Source organism: Choristoneura fumiferana, chromosome 29 (genome assembly GCF_025370935.1).
Source record: "Choristoneura fumiferana chromosome 29, NRCan_CFum_1, whole genome shotgun sequence".
Taxonomy (NCBI): Eukaryota; Metazoa; Arthropoda; class Insecta; order Lepidoptera; family Tortricidae; genus Choristoneura; species Choristoneura fumiferana.
The window spans coordinates 726,004-733,714 of NC_133500.1; the positions used below are offsets into that span (position 1 = coordinate 726,004).

The following is a 7,711-nucleotide window of genomic DNA, read 5'->3' on the forward strand; positions in this document are numbered from 1 at the left end:
GAAAAATACTTTAGTTCCCACTACAAGTATGAAGTATGTAAGTAAAACATATTTTGATCGGTAATTAACGATTGCATCACTCACTACAAAAAAACACCTGTGTTACCAATTTAGGACCGTAGCCAATTTGGCTGTAGTTATTTAACATTATTTTCCTTTAATTCACTATTATTGACCGAGCGAGCGTAATGCGCGAGCGATGCAGTCTCAGCTCGGGCAAAAATGCTTAAGCCGTCAGATAAAAGATAGACGGTCGTTGAGGTTTACGGCGTACTAAACTACTGTTAATATTTACAATAATACAATCCTATTGATATATACGCCCATTTTCAAAGTAGTCCCATTATAATAGTTTTTAAGCGCACTTTTGGTCCGAATTGCTTTATTGTAACAATCAGCTTTCTTTTCTGGTCTACATTTTGGCAACACTGATTTGATCGGTGGCGGTGGCTGACTGACGTACGTAACGTAGTATCTGAAAAGCGCGGGAAACGTGAAACGCGGCGGTTCTGTTTCTGGCTTTCTTTTTTGTTTAAATATTATTTAATAGTTTAAAGATCAGTTAGGTGGTGTTTGTATATATATTTTGTTTCTCTATTTCGTTGTTCATATTTATATTTGTGTAAGTGTATATAAAAACGTCGGGTTAGGTAAGTTTTCCTTTTTTTATATTCTGGCCCCATGGGGGATAAGGATCCCCAGACCCTGGAGGTGCAAGCCTCCAGGTTGGGTGCAATATCGAAATCGACTCCATCATAGATGGAGTCATTGCTGATACAGACTCGTCTACCTCATTTACCGTATGCGATCGGAAAAGACGCCGAAAAATTTGTAAAAAATGTAACACAAAAAGTAGAAAAAACAATGAGGGATACTACGCATGCGCTTGTAATGAAAGTGTTCCTGAAGTTACGAATATACCAAGGAGTATCAGTACTGTTGTTGACTTAAATACTGTAGAGACACGTAAGATGGAAGTGGAAAAAAATAAAACATCAGGAGTTGGCAGGGAATTGTTTAATAGTATGGATTTCAGTCCCTTCACTATCCACGTCCAAACCAAAAAAACAGACGCAAACTCGTCCTTACATCCTGTGTCTTTTGGTAAATTTCTGATGAGGAACAACTTCCAAAACATCATTAACGGAAGCGTAAAACGAATTGGTAGGACCCGCATATCTATGGCCTTTTCAAAAATGAACGACGCAAATGCATTCATCCACGATTCTCGTCTTGAGGCCGAGAATCTCACGGCTTACATCCCTTCATTTTCTGTCACACGTATGGGCTTAGTCCGGGGTATTCCAGCTCAATGGTCCGATGACGAAATTTTAACTAACATCACTGTACCTATTGGGTGTGGGAATGTTGTTAAGGCGAGGCGACTGAACCGAAGGGTGACTATTGATGGTTCTGTCACATGGCAACCTTCGGAAACTATCGTTTTGACTTTTGACGGACGTCATCTACCTAAACATGTATTCTCTTGTTATAACGCAATACCTGTAGAGCTGTACATTTTCCCAACGGTGCAGTGTTTCAGCTGTTGCAAGTTCGGCCACACAAAAACTAATTGTAGGTCCAAGCCCCAGTGCTACAAATGTGGACAAATGCATACAGCTGAGACCTGCTCCGTGGAAGAAGACAATGCCTTTTGTTATTGGTGCAGTGGCCCACATTTTGCTATAAATAGATCATGTCCGGAACATAAAAGGCAAAAAGATATTAAAGTTACTATGGCCAATAATTGTATCTCGTATGGAGAAGCTGCTAAGTGTCATCCACCAGTTAAAAAATCTTTTGCAGATGTCCTTTTTCAACATAATCCCTCACCTCATCAACCTTCACCATCGAACCAACAAACTTATCGCAATAGTGTTGGAAATTTTTCTAGACAAAGCACACCCACTCAGTCATATAGAAAAACAGTATTTGTTAAACCCCGAGGCCCTCCAGTTAGAACCAGTAAAGGATACGATCAAGTGGCTCACAATGCTCTGATTAAGGAATATGCTATTCCACCTCCACCAAATGGTTGCGCACTGAAAGATTCCAACAATACTGATTCACAATCTCAATCTGTGGCTGAGGCCATAATAGCTTTAATTTCTTTGTTATCTAAATCTAACTTTGTTTCATCGTCCCACGTTGCCCCCTTGCTTGAAGCACTTGCTGCTACTATAACACACAATGGACAAGATAGTTCAGTGGAACTGCCGAAGTATAACTAGCAAAAAACAAGACTTAATCTATCTTATAAATCAGTTTAATCCTTTCGCTTTTGCCCTCTCTGAGACATGGCTTAAGCCTGGAGCTCTGTTTAGAGTTTCTGGCTACTCATGTCTCAGAGAGGACAGACCTGATGGATATGGTGGAGTAGCGTTACTTGTTAAGGATAATATAGCATTTTCAACAATACCTACTCCTCCACACAGCAACAATGAATGGTCCATTGTTGCTGCCATTGTAAATAACATTTGTATTGTCTCTGTATATATTCCTCATCCATCATCATTGATCTTTCATGAGCTTGAACAAGTGATAATCTCCCTGCCAAAACCCATCTTGATTCTAGGGGATTTTAATTCCCAGCATCGCTCTTGGGGTAGTTCAGTTTCTAGCAATCATGGAGAACAAATTTTAGATATTCTCGATAGTCATAATCTTTGTGTTCTCAATAATGGCTACCCCACTAGGCGAACTGGCCCTTTAGAGGCCATAAGCGTTGTGGACTTATCTATTTGTTCTGCTCATCTTTCATCGTCATTATCCTGGCATACATTAGAGTCATCCCATGGAAGTGATCATTTTCCGATTTTAATTTCTTTTCCTTTTACTATTCCGTTGCTTACAAGGCCTAGCCCCATGCTCAAGTACAATTTAAATAATGCAGATTGGAAAATGTTTAAAAGCGGCGTAGATAAGAGATTATCTGATCTCCCCAGTATTGATGAGGAGGATCTAGTTACTTCCTCGGCTGCCCTGGCTAAGATAATTACTGAAGCAGCTGATGAAACTTTTCCTGTTAAAAATAGTGCATCAGGTAAAATTCCTTCTCCGCCTTGGTGGGACTTTGAATGTTCCCAGTCAATTAAAAAACGAAAGGAGGCTGAGAGACGTTATTGCCACTCAATGACCAATGAAAACTTTGAATTTTACATGCAAGTTGCAAGAGATACTAAAAAGTTGCTGCGTAAGAAAAAATATGAAGGATGGAAGCAATTTTGTCTGTCACTTTCTCCTAATGTAAAACCTTCCATAGTATGGAATAACGTGAAAAGGTTTAGATCTGCATTTAATGATTCTCCTAGACAAATACTTCCTCCTAATTTAGCTCAACAATTCATAGACCAGTTAGCCCCTGCATCAGTTCCTGAAGGGTATGTTTTTCAGCATTCCTCTATTCCTCCTAGCCCTTCTTCTCAATTTAGTCTAGGATCACCCTTCCGAATGGAGGAGTTAAAAGGTATTTTAGCAAACCTAAAGGATTCAGCACCAGGAGAGGATGGTGTACCTTATTCCTTTCTTTCAAATGTTAGTGACAGTATTCTTTCTTATTTCCTTTCTGTCATAAATACAGTTATGTTTACTGGCACTGTTCCTGAGGCATGGAGGTCTCAAATTATAATACCTATTCTGAAGCAGGGTAAACCAGCTAGCGATGCATCCTCTTATCGCCCAGTTGCCCTATCTTCAGTCTTCGCCAAGGTGGCGGAGCATTTGATTAAAAACAGGTTAGAGTATTTCATGGAAAGCAATCAGCTTCTGGCTCAAAGTCAATTTGGCTTTCGCAAAGGTCGGTCTTGTCATGACAGTCTGGCAATAATAACGTCCGATATCCATCTAGCATTCTCAAACAATGAGTCAGTTACTGCTGCTTTCCTTGATATTTGTTCTGCCTATGATAATGTGGTAGTTTCAGTATTGAGGGATAAACTTCTTAAGTTAGGGGTACCTATAGTTTTAATCAACTTCATAATCAATTTACTATCAGAAAGATTTATTAGTATACTCTTAGATGACAATAATAGAATCACGCGTACAGTGTGGCGAGGACTTCCACAGGGTTCCGTATTAAGCCCATTGCTATATAATATTTACACATATGACTTGGAATCATCTTTAAAAGGATCGGTCAGAGTTTTACAATATGCTGATGATTTACTATTATACTCAATTAATAGCTCCATTGAAAAGGCTAGCAATAGTCTCACTTGTTCTTTAGGGCTGTTAAAGACATGGTTAGACTCCAATGGTTTGGAGCTTTCTGTGTCCAAAAGTGTGGTGGTATTGTTTACCAGAAAGCGACTCCCTCCCCCAATTAGTGTTAAATTTGGTAGTCAAGTAATTTTGGTTAAAAATCAAACAAAATTTTTAGGTGTAATTTTAGATAGCAAATTAACTGGCCTAGCCCATTGTGATTACATAGCTGCAAAATGTGAAAAAAACATTAATATTCTGAGGTGTGTCTCAGGGGTTTGGTGGGGTGCACATCCTTCATGCTTGAAATTATTGTACAATGCTTTGATTAGAAGCATTTTAGATTATGGTACTTTTTTACTAGACCCTGGAAGTGTTGCTGGCTTCAAGAAATTGAAAGGTATCCAGTCTAAAGCTCTTAGAATTGTCTGTGGGGCCATGAAATCTAGTCCTATTAATGCACTTCAAGTGGAATGCGTTGATCCTCCACTATATTTACGGCGTCAATTCCTCAGCGATAGATATCTTTTCCGATGTACTCAGCTATCCAATCATCAGCTCTGGTCTATCCTGCCTCGTCTATCTCTGCATATAGCCTCCTCAAAATATTGGAAACATAAGAAGCCTCCTTGTTTAATCAAAAGCTTTGATAAATATCAATCTATTTCTGCACCCACTATTAATTCCTCTACACTCCCCATTTATCAGCATGAATATGAATCATTATTTCTTATTCCATCAGTTGCCCTAAATATAGGTATTTCTAAAAATGATGTAGAACATAATCATCAGTTTTTGGGTTTTATTGGATCAGAAGCTCGGGATGTCCATCATATTTACACAGATGCTTCAAAGGTCTCCTCAAATGGGTGTGTTGGCGTTGGTGTATTGCATTCTCAATACAATATTGTACAAAAAATTAAACTTCCACCAGAATCATCTGTGTACACTGGAGAGTGTTTTGGTATCCTGAAAGCAGTTGAATATATAGTTTTAATGAAACTCAAAAACACTATAATATTTTCGGATTCACTGAGCTCATTGCAGTCTATTGCTAAATTTCCTTTCAAAACAAAATCTAACAATCCCCATATCTATAAAATACGAAGCCTTCTATTTAAATGCTATCAGAATGGATACATAGTTTCCTTTGCTTGGATCCCTGGCCATAGGGGGATCAAGGGAAACGAACGCGTGGACCAATTAGCTCGCGAAGCGATCGATAGTGGGGACCTTCATCCGTTCAAAAATATAGCTGAGGATCTTGTAGCTATGCCAAAGATATACTTACGAGAGGCTTGGAGCCAGCTTTGGGCGTCCAATGATGTAAGGACGGGTTTGCGTTATCGCGATATTCAACCGGCAATCCCTGCCAAGCCCTGGTTCTCAAAAATCCATCTTTGTAAGCCTGCAACAACTATGATGTCTCGCATGCGAATGGGGCATGTTTGCACACCCCAACATCTTGCGAGATTGGGCATAGTGGACAGCTCGGCATGTGAATGTGGAGCTGTCCCCTGTGATCTTAATCACATAATCCTCGCCTGTCAACTTTATGATCGTTCCTCATTTCTACAACAGCTGTCACTCCTTGGCGTTCCGTTTCCCGTATCTGTTCCATCCCTCCTTGTAATTAATGATAATTCCTTATATATATTTAAAGCTCTATATACATTTCTATCTCATAACAATATAAAACTATAAGTATTATTATTTATCTTTTACCTTTCCTGATCTTTTCCAACCCATTTTTCTAAATTCCGATCCTTACGCATTTCCCTTATCTAATTCCGTTTCCCCGTTTGGCTAAATGCGCCAAGAGCGCGAAGCTACAATAAAAAAAAAAAAAAAAAAAAAAAAAAACGTAGTCTAAGTAGTCTGTGTAGATAAGATAAGAATTTAAAAAATCAAAGAGTATTTTTTTTTTTTTTTTTTTTTTAATGGCTACGAGAACATTAGCCAATGACAAAGTTAGGAAAACAGTTGTTATAATATGATAAGACGGTAATAGGATTACGGAAAAAGTTTAGGATCAGAAAGGATTGGAGTTGACGTGTAGGAGTATATATACGAAATAAAATTATAATTTGATATCATTTTTTTCTATGAATGATGCTAATATGGTATATATATCACTGGTATTAAGATACAATAAACAAATAATGGAGGTGGGAAAGGGAATTGGAATTGATTGGAGTTGAGAGAAAAGATCAGAGTGGTCGTAAAGCGAGCATGAGAAAAAGATGTGATTCAGGTCTCCATATTCTCCACAGGAGCATGTAGGGCTATCAACTATTTTAAACTTGTGTAAGTGCGCTGGAGTACACACATGGCCCAAACGTATCCTGCAGAGAACAGAAGTGGTCCTTTTGCTTAAAATAGTTTTGTGGAACCAAGGCTATGTGGTAGAGACTCCTGAACAAGGCGATAATATTTTCCTTTAGATGAACTATCAATCCAGAGTCTATTCCATTCTTCATATAAAAATGATTTGGGTAGATTAGCCAGATCGTGACAGAAATTGACATATGGAAACGTATCTCCATCAACAATAGCCTCGTTTGCCAATTGGTCAGCTCTCTCATTTCCTAAAATTCCAACGTGACTAGGAATCCACGCAAAGACTACGCGGAGACCTTTTTTGGAGCATTTAAATAATCGATCTCTAATGTTGAAAAACAATCTGAGACTGCTTGTGAGATTTAAACGGAAACTTTTCTAAAGACTGTAAAGAACTAAGGGAATCACAAAAAAATTACAGTGTTTTGCAACTTTGATAAAAGAATATATTCGACTGCTTTTAAGAGACCGTAACATTCTCCTGTGTATACAGAAGATTCTGGAGGTAGTTTAATTTTTTGTATATTTTATTTTGTGGATGTAAAACTCCTACACCGACACAAGTTGTATTTGAATGTTTAGAAGCATCGGTGAAAATATAAGCCAGTTGTCCCATTTTCATTGACTATACTATTAAATTTTACATTTTGATAAAATGTATTTTATGAATATCCAACTTATATTCTGCTTGTGGAGTTGTAAGAAGTGAATTATAGCTATATTGATACAAAGGCAGCAAATGGCTTCGATGAGTAGGTGCTATGATGTTGTTGTATCTTTAAAACTTTTCACAAGACATGGTGCGTCTTTATATTTCCAGTAGGGAGAAGAATCTACTTTCTGAGATAGACTACAAATTTTATGGTATAGAGGATGGTATTTTAACTGAAGACTTCGGAAGAAAACCTATCACTTAAATATGCTGTCTTAAACTAAATGGTGGTTCGCTACATTCAACCTGCAAACAGTTTATGGACTGGATTTCATTGCACCAGTTATAAGTCTTAAAGCTTTTGCCTGAATGTTATCTATTTTTTTTAATGACTTGACATAACTAGGATGCAATAGAAATGTTCCATAATCTAATACACTTCGTATTATTGCGTTATATAAAAGCCTCATCGTGAAGGGATGGGCACCCCACCACACTCCTGAGAGACATCTAAGGATG

General features: G+C 38.0%; 1 long non-coding RNA gene across 1 annotated transcript; it reads right to left on the bottom strand.

Moving 5' to 3' along the window:
- Positions 1-4,985: 4,985 nt before the first annotated feature.
- Positions 4,986-6,055, bottom strand: LOC141444180 (uncharacterized). Its single transcript, XR_012453138.1, has 2 exons — positions 5,492-6,055; positions 4,986-5,169 (listed from the first exon to the last, which is right to left on the bottom strand). It is a non-coding gene; the product is annotated as an uncharacterized lncRNA (long non-coding RNA).
- Between the last annotated feature and the right edge of the window lie 1,656 nt (positions 6,056-7,711).